At 42.7% G+C, this 20121-nt stretch overlaps 1 pseudogene; it reads right to left on the bottom strand.

Moving 5' to 3' along the window:
* Positions 1-17598: 17598 nt before the first annotated feature.
* Positions 17599-18529, bottom strand: LOC135717566 (splicing factor U2af 38 kDa subunit-like; annotated as a pseudogene).
* Between the last annotated feature and the right edge of the window lie 1592 nt (positions 18530-20121).

Below are 20121 nucleotides of genomic sequence, written 5' to 3'. Positions count from 1 at the left end.
TAATGGGTCTGGGTTCAATCCCAGCCGAGGTCGGTGGGATTTTTCTGAGGTATAAAAATCTCTGGTCACGTCTTCCTTCGGAAGGGAAGTAAAGCCTTTGGTCCCGCCCCATGTGTGTTTGAATGGGGGCGATATCCTACGCAGGTGTGGAAGCTGCCTTCCTGCACATTCGGTTGCCGTCAATGGATGGCAATCGATGTCCGTCGGTGATTGGCACTAGATTGCGGAACAGAGACCGACGTTAAATAAAGGAAAAGAAGAACTGTTAACATCAAAAGCACTTTTCTGAATTTCCCACACTTTATGTTCAATTCTAGACTCTAACTTCTATACAACACAGCAACCATCGATTACCAGGATTGTCACGATGAACCGATTGCGACCTCAAATGAATACAAATAACATTCGGAACTCTTCCTAAGCCCATCACTGCCCTGAAAAATCCCTCATCGATACTCCCATAGGAAAGGATATGGCACACTTTGTGACACTTTCCAGCCGCGGACACATTTGTTGCTGCCACCATCACCGAGCATGATGGCCCTACCGGACTGCTACATTATCAGAAAAAAAAAGACTCATCCGGAAAACTTTGAACTGCTGAAACAATCAAACTTTTCAAACAACGATTTCCAGCGTGGCCCTCTGGTCCCCCACATGACCGGCATCATCGTCGTCGATGGATACGGAAAACTTTCTCTTTTGTTGTAGTACTGTATATCTGTGACTGTGTTACCTACATACCTACCTACTCCACTGAGTTGGGGCTTGTCTCACTGGGTTATTAGTATCAATTTCCAGTCCTAAATAAAACTTTTGCCAGAACTCGGTAACAGTGCACTTTTAGCTCCAGCATGTGTGGTGGTAACAATATTAAGGAGAAGGAAAAAGAGACGATGCGTGATCGAACTGCTAAGTTATATTTTAATGGATGCTGAAATTGGTTAAAAACTTGAAATGGAACTCACAGGTCGAATCGATTTTCTTAAGCTTGTTTAGGAGGATTACGTTTTTTCCTTGAGGAATGTTTAGCGGAATCTATGCGATAAGTTCAGGGTAGTTGATAGATCCTCCAATGACATCGAAGACAAATAGCCGCTGCATCGTTACTCGTCTGACAGATAGTGGCTCCAATCCTATGAGGAAGTTGTCTCAGTGCAAAACGTAAGAACCGTTTCTGTACCCGTGAGAACATGAGTTACATAATAAGGGAACCAAATCGGAGCTGCGTACTCCAGAATGCTACGAACCAACAAGCAGCTAAGCATTTTTAAAGCGTGGATGTCAGTGAACTCAGAAGCTTGGCGACGTATGAATCCCAGCACAGAAAAAACTTTGGCAGTCGTAATGCGCACATGTTCGTTGAATCTGAGCTTCGAGTCGATGGTAACTCCGAGATCGCAGATGGACGACACACGTTCCAATGATGCCGTTTCCATCCTGTATTGATGAAAAATTAGGTTATTGCAGCGGCCGAAGATGATAATTTTACACTTCTTATTAATAACCCGCAAGCCATTATAGCCACACCATACCAGCACAATATCAACAACCGATGGAAACTAACGATTTTAAATTGGCTCCCTACTTGACTAGCCTATTGGTCCCAAGCAAATCGATTGACTTACCCCATTCTAGTCGAAATTCTCGTACTGCACTTTGTTTGTTTTGATTTGCTATGAAAGTTTGACAGATAAAACGAGGGGTTAGTGGATTTTCTTATGTTTCGAGGGGTGCATCGATTCACGTGGGACCGAAGATAGTACCAGAGCTGAGCCAAAAAGTTGAGCACGTTTTTTCGGGACCTTCTGGTCTTAGAGTTACCTCTATGGTATCAATATCTTCTTGTTGAGCTGTAAATTCCTGAAGAGAAGCTATGACCCATTCAGGTCTGTATCGACCAAGTCCCTGGCAAGGTGACAGATAACCTTAGTTTCACGTACCCACTTGCAAATAGTAGATGTCACCACACAACGTAAACAAAGGGACTGCCCTTCACCACCGCAACGGTATTTCTCTATGGGAAACCAACTTTTTGTTTCACCATGTGTGGATGTCAAACAACAAGCAAGAATGCCTTATGAAAAGAGCAAATTTATGATGTTCGTGATGAAATGAAATAAATCCAAACAAATTGAAACAGATTGATGGAGGTGTCCCTCAAATAATCAAATGGAAATACATACTTTGGAATTTGCAGTGAAAACTTAAATTTCACGAAGTTCAAAAGTTCCGAGCGAAGAGCATGGAAATCGCAAGTGGTTATCACAATAGGGGGAATCTTTTCCTTCTTGGCACTGCCGGGAAAGCTTACTAGAATTTTTCCTGGATGATGGATCATTCTCATCTTCCGTGAGCAAATCAAGTTGATTGCTCAAATTAATTTCATCAGAAGGGGGATCAAGAGATTGCCCTTCTTTTGCGCTTAGGCGCCATGGAGGCAGATTTTTTTTATGAAAATCGACTTCCAAGCAGATAACTATAAGAACCTGAAGGATCGAAGAGGAATTTTCCAAATCGATATCCAAGAAGGATTACCTCGGGTAGGGTCTAAACAACGATCGAAGAGGAATAAGCTTCAAACAAGGTAGAAAATTTACAGGTATATTGAGCACTGAAAAGTGCTGTTTAAATTTGTTGTAGCTTTAGGTAGTAGTAACACTTCCTTCAGCAAAAAGCAAATAGATTGTCTTTTTAATTGAAACGCCTTTGCAATTAATTTTACTGCAATTTACTAGTTACTCTCAGAGCTACACGATAATTGCTGAAATAGATATGTTTACGCAAAATTACCCCATCTCGCTGAATATCATTGACACTGAATAATTATACAACGATTGCGGTACAATGAAACCATCTCCCATTAATAGCACTGCTGCTCTAATCACACACCAAATAGATTAATGTATTACCGAACCAAGCGAAGTTCGCTGCAATGCATAATTAGATGTTTATTCAAACAGTAATAAAAACACTTGCTATTTAGAATACTAAGCAAACCCATCGTTTTTTTTTTGCCGACTGATTCACCGAAAATTTAGATACAAATTCCGCATAGCATCATACATTTCGCAGCAATTCCCCCTGCATTTGATGCTCCTCAAACGAGCACGAACTGCTGTCCTGCTAATGCTGATGCTGATGCTGATAGCCGATAGATAGACAGGATAGCCGGTGGTGGTGGTGGCAGCAAGCCTGTTACCAACCAACCAAAAAAACAGGAGCACACACACGGTCATCGATTTCTGATATGTGCCCGATGCCCAGTTATGGGAGTCGATCTAAGCCGACCTTAAGCCGACTTTACTCTATTCATTTATGAATGGCAGCACAAATTGAAAATTCAATTTCCTCCCCAGTGGAGCCGTCGAGGGCATTTTTCATATCGGTTTCATGCAGAAAAACCGGCCAGTATAGTGATGCCACCCAATTGGACCCGAACCTGACCATGAATGGTGGAAAATTTGTGATTAAATACTAAACGTGCTCTCCATTCTTCACTAGCCCGCCCCGGCAACCGAGGGACATAAATTTCCTGGCCTTCAATTTGCGGTTTCCGGTGGGGTTATGTTCTGAAGTTGGAATAGTTTTAAACGAGGGAAAAATAATTCGCTTCATGTTAAAATAGCAATAGTGGAAGAGTTTCGATCGAGAAAAAAAAAAATCAACATAATTCTAAATTGAGCAAACATCTGACTCGATGGTTGAGGGGCGGTGAAGTGAGATTAATAACTATGACCGCGGAAAATTTAATTTAATGCAAATGAACGCCCAATTAAAAGAGTGCAACAAATTGCACTGATGTTTGCGGCAAAGTGTGTACTATTTGAATGTTTGATGTTTGGATAGCACGCAAAAAAGGACATTGTTTGCCAATGAAAAATAAAAGCGATACCGGTTGAATGGGGGAATGACTATCTAAATACCTGGTTGTTTGAAAATGGGGAAAATGGAAGTTATTTTTTGTTGGAGCTAGGTGATTGCAATATTTAAGTTGGGTGAAATTTGAATTGCTACGTTGCTGCAATTTAAACCTAGAACGAAACGGGGCTGTCGAGGGATTGAATTCAAGCAGGTATCATATATAATCAAAACACTTCGTTCAGTTTGGTGGACGTTAAGAGGATCCTGGAGTCCGACTCGGTATGACAGAGCCAGTACTGTTAAAATTCATCTTATTGTCGCACGCTCACCAAACCGCACACGCGATATTAGCATAGAGGTAACTCTAAGACCACTGTGTCCCGAAGAAAATCATTATTACTTTTGGCTCACTCAGTACCAGAACAACGGTCCCAAGCAGTCCCAAGCTATTTCACTCACCCCTGCATGTTCTGCATGAATCCACACACCCCTGATGTTATCTGTCAAACTTTCATAGCGAATCAAAACAAACATAGTGTAGCAATAGAATTTCAACTAGAATAGGGTACGTTAATCGTTTGCTTGGGACCAATAGGCTGCTAAAGTGGTGAGCCAATTTAAAATCGTTAGTTTCGTATTGATTGTTGGTAATACGACATGGTAGGTTCTTCTTCGTGTTCTTCGACTAGGCGCATGTGGCCAAGGTTAAGATATTCCTGCATGAAGGCGTGGTAGTCCTCCTTGAGCTTTGCGTTCCGCTCGAGTCGCTTCTCCAAGAGCTCGAAACGACGAAGAGCATTGGCTTTTGACGCATCAAGCTTTATGTCGAAGTCAGGTTGACGGGGCATTCGAACGATGTATCGACCATTTTCATTGCGTGAGACTGTAGACTGGAAAACTGTCTCGCAGTGCCGTTCTTCCACGGAGTAGCCATTGTTGAGGACCAGTTCCTCGGATTTCCAAAAGCGCTCGATACTTTCTTCGAGGGACACAATCGAAATGGTTACGGAGCTAGACGAAAACATGTCAGAAGAGGAATCTGGGTGACCTTGCGCAGAGGCACCAGCGACGATCCAGCCGAAAACGCTATCAACGAGGACGCGCAGTGCTGGGGAAGAATGAATAGAAATGCTTTGCACCACTTACCAGGTCTATCGGCTGCGACTTATTGAAGGAAGGATCAGCCAATACGAGTTCCTTCGGGATATTCCACCCTGCCGTAGGGATGTTTTGTGACGGAAGATCTGCCGTCACCTTGTCTATCACCAAAAAGCTGATGCCACACGAAAACTGCTGATTTCTAGCCCGGATTTTCGTACACACCGATTGCCGAACAGTTTTCGACTATTTGCCGGCTCCTTGGACAGTAATATTGACATTGCTACGCCGCAGACGAAGAATGCTTGCTAGCCGCTCTGTTATCAAGCGCGCGCTGGATGCTCCTGACCAAAGGCGTCGATGATATTCACGATGACGGTCAAAAGGAACACATTTTCCCTTGGCTGTTGAACTGGGACGCTAGTTTGAACCACCGGAATGGCTTCCGCTGCTGTTACCAGAGATTGTTCGGACCTTTCTGCTGGAGGAGACGGATTAGGATTGACCGCTGGCTTTGCCGAAGTGGTAGTAGCTAGCGTTGCACTGTCGCTCAAGGACCTGCTGCCGGCATCCGAAGCAGCGGAGTGCAGAAGACTGTGGTGACGACGATGAAAATGCCTGCAATTCATTTCCGAAGGACAGTTACGGAAGGAGTGATCAGCTTTTAAGCAGTTGAGGCACAGACGCTTCGCGTTAACGATCTGCTGACGCTCAGAAAGCGGAAGACGCTGGAACTTAAAACATCTGACCAACGGATGTGGTAGGTTACAGGCAGGACATCGTTTCATTGTGCTAGCAGTGGACGAGCACGACGAAAGATGAATCATCGGTTGTTGTTTCTTCGAAGAAACCCGATGGCGCCTGATGATTGACGGAAATGGACTTCAAAACCCGTATTCTCCGTTGCAGGAACTCGATCAGGCAGATGTAGTTTGGATCCTTCACAGTAGACGCATGGTCCTCCCATGCCTCGTACAGAGCAGGTGCTCCACGAATCGGTAGGTTCCCCAAGCTGCCGAACGATTTTTACATGCCTCTCGAACCCGTCAACCAACCCATGAAGCGCAGTAGCGGACTGCTTCTTCATTCGTGCAATGTCGAAGAGTGCCTGAAGATGGCGTTTCTTCATGAGGTACTCGTTAGAGTAGCGACTCCTAAGCGCATCCTAAGCCAAACTATAATTAGCGGAACTAATCGTTATCGACTCGATGGATTGAGCAGCTTCTCCTTTGACAGCTGCCAGTAGTGGAATTTTTGTATGTCAGGAACATCAGCGTTCGAATGGATCAAAGCGACGAAGGTATCGTGGAAGGTGAGCCAATGCTGATAATCCCCGTCGAATTCCGGAAGCGAAATTGTTGGAAGCTTAATCCCAGAGAGAGCGGAGTTAGATTGATCGGAACAGGGAGTGCGAGCGGTATTAGGTGAAGGCATTTTAGAGAGCAAATTTCAATGTTTGATCACGGTGTTTTCGGTGTTTTCGGTCCTCGTGGTGAAACAAAATGGCCGATTTAAGATTTAGGCAGGTTACATCCTTGAAATGAGTTTGTAAAAAATGCAACAGATTGGATGATGTTTTTATGGCAAAAATTTTGAAAACAATGATTTTTTTTTTGAATAGGGAAGGGATAACGACTTGATAGTGACTTGGATACACCCCTGTTTACTATACTAGTGTGAGTGTCCTATGATTGCGGATGAAGAATTGGAGTTTACGGCGACTCTGTAGCTCTTTACTCCTATGGTAAAATCCATAAGCAAATGTCAGACTGTGCGTGAAACATGGCGGACTTCGTACTATCCTTTCACTCCACCGAAAATCCCATAAGAAACTGTCAATCTTTTCTAGAAAAGACGATTTTTCGACGGTGCCGTCAACACCAATGGATCAGTGGTGATGGGAGTTCAGTTGAGATGTAAACGTGTGACAGGGTGGACTGATTTCATGGTGATAGGATTCTATAGGAATAACTTTGAGGACTGACCATAACCGGAATTTGAAAATAAGATGTAGGATAGATGTGCCAGTTATGATCATAGATTAGTGTGTTCCTATGGCAATTACATAAGTCATAATTGGAGCACACCATAATAGGAACGTATATTCATAACTGGTACACCTACTCTAAAACAGCATATTAAGTTCTACGTCACTTGCTCAGATAATCTATGACGGCATCTAGATGTGCTTCTACACATACACACTCTGAACATTTATCGCAACTAATTTCGTGCAGTGATTAATGCTTGAAAGCTCATTGCAAAGCTAGAAATTGACACACCACCTTCCTAGATCCTTGATATTCCTCTTGAACGCACCTGCACAAAAGGTATAAATAGGATTTGATTGAGCTTTCAGTAGCAGCTGAATGGAGCAGACTCTATTGTCATTCGTTTTAGATCTGCGCGATTGGAAGAGATAAATAGATGATAGAATTGAAATTCCACATCAAGGGAATGTGCGTTCAATAGGTTCCAATGGGAATCAACAAAGATGAGATTAGGTTCAACAGTTAAAGAGCTTGACAATATTTGGAGGAATTTCGACTGTTTAATATTTCAAAGGAAAAGTTCTCTTGAATTAATAAACATGTGACGATTTCTATGTTGTAATACAACACAAAGTGCATCCGAGAATCAGTCATCTGAAGGCTTTGAAAATGGCATAATGTAGAATTCACGGACTATAAAGCTAATTGCCATTACGTTTCAACCGAAAACAAACTAGTTCTTATAATCAGTCATGTTATTCCAAGTTGCAAAACTCGCATGGAAATTTCCCGTTTCCTCCAAACGACCATTCTGCTCCAGTCTTGGCGCCGGATGTACAATCGTCATGGGTTTTAAATTTCAATTATGAAAATTGTTGCCATTAGTTAATTAGGAACAACGGTGGTGCTGGTGGTGTTGGTTTCTCGACCAGATTTGTTTTTGCTCTTGGCTGCAGTGGAAAACAAACCGAACGTGGAACAGGCAAATGCTGGAGATTAAACATTCCAAAGATTTGTGCAGAAAAACTATCGTTAAAAATGAAAAGTTTTTCCCGTTGTTTTTTTTTTGTTTGTTGACTTTCTGAGGTGGTAAGTGATTTTTTTTATGGTTTGTTTGGAGCAAAAGTTTTCAAATTTGTTGAAAAATTAATTTGAAATTTCCAACTGATTTCAAAGAGATACATTGTTTGCTGTTTTTGTGCTGTAGGGGTTGATGAAGCATAGCATCCTTCCATGCATTTTCGCAACGTTAAGATCGGTGGTCAAATACTCAGGAAGTGAACAGTAATTTATTGCAATAAAATAAATCCTTTGGGTCACCTTGTTCATACTTCACACTTTTACCATGTTTTAATAATTATCAAAAAAAATGTCATCGAGATAGCCTAATATTGTGGTTACTGAATAAACCAACTAGCGAAATTTGATTTTACTCTCGTTCACGTTATACATAGCGTCGGAAGTAGTCCGCAGTAATCGCACAATGATGCGCTATAATGCGCACTACTGTATAACGTATAGAACGAGAGAAAAATCGATTTAAGCTAGTGGGTTTTCCAGTTTCCAGCTATAGTGAGCATATAACAAGCAATAACTCCTCAGTCTGATCAGTATTTTTGAAGACACTGGGATTTTCAACTTCATAAGCCATAGTCAATGACGAAAAGACTCAGAGTGTAAATCTGATCGTAAGTGGCAAACTGGTCGAATACTGGGACCAACTGTATCGCTCGAACAGAGACCTATTGCGTCGTATGAATACAAGAGTTCGCTTTACTTTCCCCATAAGGAAAGCACGGGGAACTTTTGTGTGACGTAATTCACGTTTGACGTAAATCATGGAACGTTAACAACCATTTCATGTAAACTTAAGTGTTTCGCATCCGAAACATACGCAACGACGACGAGAATTTCCCGTTTCTTTCAACTGAACTTAAATTTCATACGAGCCGCTTGCATGTGTAGTAGTAAAATTATGCTTATTTCTGTTGATTATGGTAGTACATTGATTTATCATTTTAATTGATTAGCCTACCTGGCTCTTCATCTTTGTTTAATTTGATACTCTAATTTAATATTTGCGTTTTTCAACTAGTTTACAGAATATCCCTTTGGGGATGTGTTTTATTTGAATTGAAAAAAGTGATAACCTACCTAACTACGAGTATAACTTAACCTAACGTGCTAGATCACGTATGATCTGATGAACCTTTCCAGGATGAATACTCTCCGTTTTTCTAATGTTTGAATTCCAGCCAGGAGGTGGATCTCAGAATTTCTAGTCCGCGGGGGACTGTTTAGGACCATCCTAAGGATCTTGTTCTGGATCCTTTGGAGTTTAAGGTGATGGAATTTTGCGCATCTCTCCCAGATTGGCATACCGTACTCGATTACAGAAAGGATGATTTGTTTGTAGACAGCAAGCTTATTTTTCAGGGACAGGGTTGACTTCCTGTTGATAAGTGGATGCAACGATCTTATCAAGATGTTGCACTTGGTTTTTGTTTTGCCAACGTGCTCCCTGAAAAGAAGCTTGCTGTCTAGTGTTAGCCCGAGGTACACGACCTCTTTGGACCATTCCACCACTGTGCCGTTCAGGCAGATCTTGTTGTCGAAATATCATCTGGTACTGCCTACGAATGGTGTTACGGAGTCTAATGAGATCTTTGGTAGGGCTGTCAAGGTTCAGAGTGTTACTCACCTGTCTAGATACTGGCACGTGTTGTTCCCTGGCCCGGGAAATTGCCTCCTCGATGGTTTGTAGACACCGGTCAACATTTTCCGACATTCCCGGTTGGACATCGTAGTCGATGGTTGTGTCGACGCAGTGTTGATATTGCGCCCAGTTGACTCGATGGTAGTTGCGCCGGGAAGCTTCGAATCGGTTTACCGAGGATCCAACTTCGGCCACCACTGGGTAGTGGTCCGAGCTCAGCTCCTGGAATGCCACAGGTTGCGAGATGTTGTGTCCCATGTTGCTTACGAAGATGTCGATGGTCGCATGGACCCCAGACCGACTCAACCGGGTGGGAGAGTCCGGGGCCAAGATGGTATAGTGGCCCTCTTGCAGGTCTTCATTGAGGATGATGCCGTTTCTATTGCTCCGACCGTTGCCCCAAGCTTGGTGTTTTGCGTTTAGATCGCCAGCGATGATAAAGTTCCCGCTCCTCCTGGTGAGTTTGATGATGCCTTTGCGGAGAGCCACTGACGACCCGTTCCTGATGTTGGTTTGCTTGGGGCAGTAGGCCGCGATGATGGTGATTGGGCCAAGTGATGTGCTCACCTCCACTCCGATGGCTTCAATTGTTTTCAGCTGGAAGTTTGGTAGCAGCCGGCAACTGATGTTCCGTCTTGCAGCGATGGCCACTCCTCCACCTCCAGAGCAGGTGCGATCAAGTCTGACGAGCCGGAAGTCGGGAAGGAATACGTTCAGTTCGGGCTTCAAGTGCGTCTCTGTGATACTAGCAATGTCGACCTCCTTGGTCTTGAGGAAATCGAGTAGCTCTCTATGCTTGTTCGTCAGTGAGCAAGCGTTCCAATTTGCAATTTTTATAGCTTCACGGTCCATACTTGGTGACGAGTGACAAGGCAGCATGAAGCTGTTCAGATCGAGTCTTGCAGGTACGCATGATGATGATGACCTCGGCCACGAGCGTCACAAGTTCCTCCGAGGTGAACGGAGAATCGTCGACAGATTCACCTGAAACAGCACCAGCGTATGATAAACCAGGGGCGGTGGATGAACTTGGAATTGGCTGGGCCGCAGCAACAGCGAGACGATGCTGAACTGTCCGACTGTTGGGAACCATTTGGATACTCGCGGGATTGGCTTGTTGGTTGTTGAGCGGAAGCGGGGCTAGGTTCGGAACATGTCGACGGGGCTGGAGAGCTGGGTACTGGACTTCCGTTAGTACAGGAGGCGAACGATGATTACGAAGGCGATCGAGCTGGTTGTTGATTGTGGCCTTCCGACGGATATTAATGAACTCCACTCGCTTGGGACATCCGCGATTGGAGGCTTGGTGGTTTCCACCGCAGTTGACACACGTTGGCTCGATGTCATCGACTTGCTCACAGGACGCAGTTGAGTGAGTTCCAGCACACTTGCCGCAGTTTGTCTTCATGTGGCAGTTTTTGGTGCCATGGCAATATGAGAGACAGTTCATACACTGCGTTACATCACGATGTTGGGGTTTGTAATGCTCCCAACTGATGATGACTTGAAACAGGTCCCGGATTTTGGATCTCAGAGCCGCAAGACTGGTGGATCTCTTCGTGAAATGCACCAGGAACAACTGATCACGGAAGCTGGTGTTTTGGTTGGGACGCCGGTTCATCTGGAACACGGCCTCAGGTTGGAGCCCAAGCCGCTCCAGCTCGGATTTCACCGCAGCAGCCTCGAACGACGGTAATCCACGCAAAACCACCTTCAGTGGCTTGCTCGATTACAGATCATGCGTGAAGAAGTCCACGTTGTTGTTCTTCAGGAAACTTCCTATTTGTTTGTACTCCTCCAGGCTGGAGCACATGATTTTCGTACCGATGCTGCAAAGCTTGAAGCGAGGCAGCAGCTTGTGTTTTGCCAGTTCGGCACCCAGCTTGGCAACATCCTTCACCGGCGTGAAAAGCGGGGGAATCCGCTCTCGTCTTGCAATGGGAACGGCGTCACCATCGCCATTTTCTTCCGGGAGTACTGCATACTGGTTGGCTTGCAGTACTCGTTTTCCGGCGTCATCCTGCGACGCGCTGGGCTTGATTAGCACCTTCTTTGAAGGGCCCGCTGCTGGCTCGTTGGCACGTTGGCACTCTGTTTCGTGTTTGCAAGTTCAATTAAACTTGCCAGAACGCGAGAAGGTGGTGACATTTCCACGGCGCAACGCGACAGCACAAAACGAAACAAAATCGAATCGAGAACTCGAGAGAAAATACGGACTGAACAGCTCGACAGTCGAGCAAAGAATGACGCTTGCATGTATCGGTCTCAGGGCACATTTACATTACTTTTTCGTAGTGTGTTCATAGCCAATTGATGTCGTTATGTTGTGGATCATGATGCCAGGATGGTTCCGGAATGATAATGGTGAGAATGGTCGGTGCCAATTCATGGTTGACATGGCTGGTTCTCGACAATGCGATGATCAATTTTTTCGATTCAGCCACCATTTGAAAGGCATGGCTATCTTAGAGTTGGCTAATATCAAGATAAAAAAAAAACCAAACCAGCTATTTATCAAGATCAATAACACCTAAAATCACAGGCACCAATATCAAAAGCCATTATTTTCGATTCTCAATATCGATCAACATCAATATCAACCAAGATCAAAATCATCGGAAATCATGTTAATTTCTAGTGTCTGGAACATTCCGAAATTCAAGTCAGTATTCCAGATGAAACAAAAATGGTGGATTTCAAACCAAGATGGCTTCCACAGCGTATATGAATCTAAACCCATGCAATATGGGTACCTACGGAATGAGCACCATGATCAGAAGTAGAAAATTGACATCCAACACCATTTTGGAATTCAATATAGTGAACCAAAATCCAATATGGCGGCTTCTGGACAGCGAATATGTGTCTAAACCCACATACTACAAAAAAAAGTCATGTAAATTTCTGTGCCCTGAGTCCGACACATGCAAGCGGCCCAAATGACATACAAATCAGTTGAAAGAAACGGGAAAATAATTTCAATCAATTGCACTTTTCGTCGAGTTGCGTATGTTTCGGTTTGGGAACACTTAATTTTACATTACATGTTTGTGGGGTTCACCCTAGCTTAGATGATAACTCACTGCGTCGTACCCCTCGTTCTTGTGTCAAATAAATTAACATCACTCTGTTCTTGTTCATTCAGCATGAACGCGCTTGAGTTACCGTGGGTTCGATCACAGCACGCTGCTGTTTAATGCTGAGCTTGATCCGAGATGGAAAATGACAGGTGGGCAGGAACTCACGGTGGTCTCCCAGTGTTGCCATAACAAAATGGGCATGGTTCGTTTTAGTAAACAAACTAACACTTCTTCCGACTGTGTCACCTCTCTTACTCGCCTAGAGCTTGATCCATCCTCTTTCCGCGGTTGTCTGTTGGCCGGACAAGACGTACGTTGCTGTTGCTGCTGCCGTCTTGTGTGCTGTGTTGCTGCGTTCCAGTGGCACTGGGTGATTCTCACCAGGAGAATATATTCTCATATCCCACAATGCTTGTTTACGTTCCTTAATTTACGTCAAAGATGGATTACGTCTCGTGTAAAAATTATTATTTTTAAGCGTGTATGAAATTAGGGTATTTACGGGCTTAGATGCATTTTCGCTGTCTGGAGGTCGCCATCTTGGGTTCCAAAATGGCGGTGGTTGACTGTAATACCAAGGTATTGATTTTCCGTTTGGTGATTTTGTTACCTCAAAATCAGATAAGGTTAAAATCAGCCTTGATTTTCTGCTTTGTGATTTTGCTGCTCTCAAGATCAGCAGTGATTTTCGACTGTTCCTGATTTTGGATTTTTTGAATTTTTCCCATCACTGGCTATCTACTTTAATTTAAAATAGGTAGAAACTCGACAGGACGTGTGGTTGGCCAGCCGGAACGGAAAACCCAGGAAAACCCCGAGCAAAATGTGTATCGATTCCTGTTGACATGACTGGTTACCACATTTTAACAGGGTTTGAAAGGTATGACTATCTACTTTCGAACGGATCAGACAGGGAACCGATTGGAGCTGTGGTTGGCCAGTCGGAACGGGCCATCCCGTGAGATGTGGCTTTGGGGAATTTATGATTTACCGGGAAATGGTCAATTCCAAATACGATAGATGAGGTAATTTGTTTACGATAGATGAGGAGATAAAAGTATAGAGTTGATAATTCCGTTAGAGTACGGCAGTGTGGAATTATATGCAGAAAGTAAAAAGCGAGCAAGGACAACTTTTTAGGAAGGTACAAATCGGTTTGATCGGATTGATTGTCTTTTCTCGCTTTCTACTCTCTATATACAATTTTCACACTACCGTACTCTAACGGAACTATCAACTTCATACTTTTATCTCCTCATCTATTGTATAAAAATTACCACTTTAGTCTGTTATTTGAAATTACCATCTTCAACTTTGAAAATCGTTAACTTCACGCAGAAGTAATACAAAACAAATAGTTACAGTGCCATGCTCTGCCATAATCCCGATTACTGGACCGAGCATCTACCAATGATTCTTCATGACCTGCGAACCATCTATAAGAACGACAACAGAGCATAACCTGCAGAAATGGTTTATGGGACAACACTTTGGATTCCTTCCGAGTTTTCCGGTGAAAATGCTCAATCCAATGCGCAAACTTCGTCCACCCGATACAGCCTGGCACGGAAAAGGTATGGTTTTCATTCATGCCGATCTCAACACATGTAAGAACGTGTTCGTAAGCAACAACTCGATAAAACCGTCACTATAACCTTACGCCGGACCATATCCAGTCTTGGAGTGAACCGACAAATACTACAAAATCTGTGTAAACGGCCGAACGACTAACATTTCTATCGACAGATTGAGACCTGCATGCACCATAGAGGACCAAATGTAAGGATTCCAATGCGCTACCGCTGATCGTCACCTGCTCTTGGAGGGGGATATTGTACTGATTTTAAAAAAAAAAAACAAATGGATTTCTAGGACTACTTTCCCAGTGATCCCTGATATCCAAAGGAAACTTTTAGGAAATTACCATTTTGTCGGTGAACCACAGAACCGTTTTCTGGTCAAGCAGTAGCAGAATCTAAATCGTGATGGCTATGATAGATCAGAGAATAATTCAGTTTACTGGTGCTATTTGACATATACATGGTGCCTCCACATTATTGTATTGAGCATTTCAAATTACATATTGGCATATCTACCGGTTTTGTATGGGTTAGTTGTTATTTTTTTTGGTGCATTTTGTTCTTTCTATTGGTGCAGCCCCAAACATTGCAATTGCATGCAGTTCCTTGTCTAAATTCATTAAAATCTTCTCACGTGACGACCATGATGTTTTTCAGAACTGTCCACAGTTAACTCTTTTCTAAAAGTCACTATTGGCTCGTTTTATGGTGCAAACATAATCGTTATTTGACCATAATTGATCATGTTATTAGCATTTAATGTCTGTCATGTTTTCCTTACCCAAACTTTGGATTTTAACTCGAGAATGTTGTCTAAAGAACGTCAGAAACACTTGTTTTTGTTGAACGTTCACTTAAAACGCCATTAGATACATAAGAAAAGCTAGCACATGAATAACATCGTCATCGCCTATTAATTAAATCTTCATCAAAGATGCTGATCGATGCCAAGCTCGTTGAAAAATTTTCGACACATTTTTAGCAAAACTCACCCCCCACCGCTGGGAGTGAAAAGGCTCAAAAGACTATGCTAATCACATCATTTTGTCTTTTAGCTGAGCGTAACGAGCCACCAACAATAACCAACTTGATACAGCCCCGGGGAACTCAACTCAATCCTGCGTGTATAGGACGATGGTGACTCATCCCTTTTCCACCAAGTATGGCGTCGTCGTTTGCAAGTTTGTCGTCATAGCTAAAATAACTTCTATTTCAGGTTCGCCAAGGTTAAACACCTAGTCATCATTGAAGCGTTGCCCGCTGGCAATAGCTCAACAAATTTCACCAAAAGCCAAATTGTTGCTTCTATGTAAGAAATCCTAGCACAGCGTTGGCGAAAACTCCATGAGTGGAGGCGGTACATTACCAAATTATTGAAAATGAGCAAAAAATGAGACAAACAGTTTACAAATCACAAACATAGCACGACATTCGGAAGCAACGGCACTATCCAAATCGACTAAACGACGCAAATAGAGCATAAATAACGGGCAAACAGAAAAAGCTCAATGGTGTGGGCTTGAAGTCCTAGGAAAACTTTCCTCGATATGATCGTAAAATCAAAATAAAACCAAGCCGAAAAAAATCAAACTATACCTAACTGCAGCATCCGAGTGTCGCTGAAAGGGACAGACACCATACGGTACGAAAAAATATAAAGAAAAAATGAACAACCAACACACATAGGACGATTGTTTATCGTTTTCCGTCTTGTTGTTTGTTAGTATAATCTCAATGGCTTGCTTCCCTCCGTCCATCAGTACAGTGTCTCACAAGCAGAGCGCCCTCGCAGTATGTCGCCAAGCCACGCGGGATGGAATCTGGAACATCCAGCTTGTTGAGTTTGTTTCTCTCCAGGATCCGGGAATGTGTCTGGTTGGAGGAGGTTGTGAATGTCTCCGATTCTCAATGGCTGGCTGGCTGGCTGGCTCGGTATAATGATACCGAAAGCAATAGAAGCGATCTGCCAATAACGGTTATGTATACTTGATGGTTGTGTTTGGGGGAGGGGCAGAAAGCATAAGAAGGAAAATAAGGAAGCAGCGAGTAGCGAAAGACAACAGCAGCCGGGGGGGGGGGACGGATGGTGCCCCCGGAACGTTTCAATGCAAGACGGGGTCACAGAAGGAGAATGTTTGTAGGTATACAGGATGAGCGGGTGGTTGAACTGACATAATAGGGGCATTCGGAAACTGCCATCGATATGGCTGCTGGCGAACAAACAGTCTTGGCAAGGGAAATGTACTTTTGCTTGCGGTACTTTGAATCATTGCAGCGTGAAGAAAAATGACAGTCACATTCCAAAGTTCATGGATATAGATCGAGATGGTTGTATTATTTATTTTTTATCATTTGAATTCATGCGTGGGCAATGGCATGTATCTTTTATCAAAAGAAAGATCATGCTGACGTTACTGTTGAAAAGCAGAACTTGATCAAGTGACAGCTTGTTATAGTTTTCAGTCTTCTTATATGGAAAGTTAAAGGTTTTCCACTTTTACGCAACACATCTAAAGGGCGAACACGAAATTATTGCAACATATTTAATTTGTTCTCAAATTTCACGTATTTATCAGATAAAAACCCAGTGGTTCTATACATGTATTTAGCTCATTAAACATATATTGGTTCAATTTTCTGGAATTGTTTGGTAATGCCCGACACTTTTGCTTCACGCCATCCATAAGAGCTTGTACAGTCGAATCCGGTAACTTTTTCTCATTTTTTACCCATTTACTCAGCATGTCATTTGCATCCTTTACTTTCGCCTTGGTCTTCTGAGTTCCCGCTTCATCATGGCCCAATAGGTTTCGATTGATCGTAGTTTTGGACAGATCGGTGGATTCATGTCCTTGGGGACAAAATTCACCATAATTCGGTGCCTCATACAATTCCAGCACGCTTTTAAAATAGTGACATGAAGCTAAATTTGGCCAAAACAATGGTTTTTCACTGTGCTGCCTCAAAAATGGCAGCTGACGTTTTTGGACCACCAACCATCAATTGGTGCCCTTCGTGACGAATATTTTACTTCTTTTTCCACAGGTGCAAATAGCCTGCCAAATTACTTTATAATAGATCTGTTCAATGAATGTTTAATGTAGTTACATGCTCGTTTCTGCTTTACTGAGCCATGTTAATAAAATCTGATAAATGAAACATCCTGGAAATAGTTATATTTTTATCATTGAACGGACCTAGTCTAGGCTGATGGACAAATAATCTTTCCAGATTACCCACGAATTAATGTTTAGTATCCAAAACACAGAACATTTTTAAATAATCGGTAAACTTCTTCACCAATGAAACACAAAAAAAAAAATGCCGACCATTTGGATCCTTTCGTCGTTTTAGTATCTTCCTTTGCGGCCATTATCGTTACGTTCGGGTCCCTTACGGTCCGGCTTCTCGATCGACGACGATCACGAGGAGACCAATCACGACCTCCTCCTCCACCAGCTCCACCTCCTCCTCCTCCGCCTCCACCACCACCACCACCTCCTCTTCCTCCACGTTTTGGCGAACGGGAGCGCGATTTGGAACGTCCACGCCGTCTTGAATACAAATATCTTCGTTGTTCGCGAGAAATTGGTTTCAGATGCATAAAGTTGCAAAATCCCGAACGGGTACATTTACCCGTTTCGTAATGACGACAGCAAGGTTCGCGGAAGTCTGTAACCGGCGAAAGTTCCGAATAGACAGGACGTCCTCCAAACCAACGGTTGTTAACATCTTTAGCCGCTCGTTCAGCATCTTCTTCCCAGTGGAATTTTATGTACACATTTCCAACCAAATGATCTTCCAGATTGTCGCAAACATTCATCTCTTCATTTTCACCATACTTGTCCTCGCATTCGACGAAAACGTCCTCGAAGAAATTGTCGTAATGTTCCTGCATTTCTTCATCCGAAACGTTCGCTATTAAATGACTACCATCAGCAAATTTAGCCGAATTCTGAGGATTTACATGCAAATTCTGTAACAAACATGTCCGCGAACAACGATCCCCATGACGACATGCTCCAATCTTGAAGTAAAACGAACAGTTGACCTTATATTTTTCCGTGCCAAAAATGGAGGCCAGATATTCAGCCATCGTTCATTGATGTAATTTCACAGTTAGCTGATCTATTAAGATCGTTTCAATGTTTTTTGAACTCCCGCAGTAACAACCAAGCAAATTTTTCTGGAAGGAGAGTAAAAAAAGTTAGGTGTTTTGATGCAAATTTCGACATTTTATTTTTCTTGAAACGGTTATCCACTTGGAATTTATCTGTTCTGGTGTAAAACTCTTGTCCTTGCATTTGTTGGAGGTCAGCTTTGACGTATGTTTCATCATCCATCACACAGCAATTGTATTTGGTCAACATTTCCTTGTGCGAGGGGTTTTGGCCACAGTTTGCTGGCGTTCATCGCGGTTTGGGAAGTTTTGAACCTTACATGCATGTAATCTAGCTCTATTGACCTTCTGCATGTAACTTTGCGAAACACCGACTTTTTTTTGGCAACATCACGTGTTGAAATGTTCGGATTTTGGGCGAAGTTACCCTTCACATTTCCGGGCCTTCCTGATACGTGCTTGTGATCCAATGGCAACCGGTCCTTGAACCTGTTTATAACTTTTTAAACGGTTGAATTATTGATATGCAGTACACTGGAGTCGCTTTTTACGCGGGTGATACGTCCCGCGTAAATTCCGGAATCCGTGTAAAATAAAAACTGCGTACATTCCGTAATCCGCGTAAAAAAAACCGCGTAAAAAAAGACCGTGTAAAAAAATCGTGTTAAAAATGACTCTAGTGTATAACGATATACCGCGTTAATTCTGAAATCCACGTAAAAAAAAAACCAAAATCCGCGTAAAAAAAAACCGCGTAAATTCCGAGATCCGCGTAAAAAAAACCGCGTAAATTCCGAAATCCGCGTAAAAAAACCGCGTAAAAAGCGACTCCAGTGTATTTTTCCTAAAGCACGATGGGACAGCTCCGGATTTTCCATGCGATCGTACAATTTTTTTCACCCGTCTTCACTTGACTCACTTCCACCTTAGCCACATCGAAACAGACAATAACGCAATTTACAAGATGTAAACAATACCCTTCAAAGAGAAAGTATGCAAAGTTTAGCTGATTTCCGCCTAGTAGGGATAGGTAATAGTTTTCAATTTTAATTTCAATTATTTCTACTAGGCGGAAATTAACCAAACTTTGCTTAGTTTATCTTTGAAGTGTGTTGTTAACATACAGCCAGTTGTAAATGTTGCAATAATTTCGTGTTCGACCTTTATTTGAAAACTATCACTTATCAGAGAAACATGTGCTTTTTCAAAAGATGATATTATGCGATCAGTTTAAAATGACGTTTCCTTCCACTCGAACTTTGCTGTAGGACAATATTTTGTTACTTTTGATCATAAAATAAGTTTTTATTATTGCAAAGCTTGAAAAATCGAATTTAATGCTTCATATGAATATGAATCGAGTAGGGTGGAGACAACTTCTTCGGACAGTAAAGGACAACAAGTCCCTGATTGGCAAAGTAAGTAAGGGCTGCCCCCTAAGACCTAGAGCTGACCCACCCCAGATAATTTAAGAAATAAATAACGGAGCAATCTATTTTTGTATTGCATGGAGCAATTGTGAAATTTTTCCAGTTCATCTTAACTCTGCTGCGACGTTGCATTTCTTAATTAGTTACCTATTTAAGGCTAATGACTGGCCTTCATCTTTTAATCACTTTTTTTCTACAAGAAAACGTCTCATATAAAGGATGCTCCATTCATTTTGTCTTGA

The sequence above is a fragment of the Ochlerotatus camptorhynchus genome, unplaced genomic scaffold (genome assembly GCF_037179485.1).
Source record: "Ochlerotatus camptorhynchus isolate MF236.1 unplaced genomic scaffold, CSIRO-AGI_Acam_v1.1 ptg000062l, whole genome shotgun sequence".
NCBI classification, from domain to species: domain Eukaryota; kingdom Metazoa; phylum Arthropoda; class Insecta; order Diptera; family Culicidae; genus Ochlerotatus; species Ochlerotatus camptorhynchus.
The sequence above is the reverse complement of the archived record's forward strand: the minus strand, read 5'-3'. Positions and strand labels throughout refer to the sequence as shown.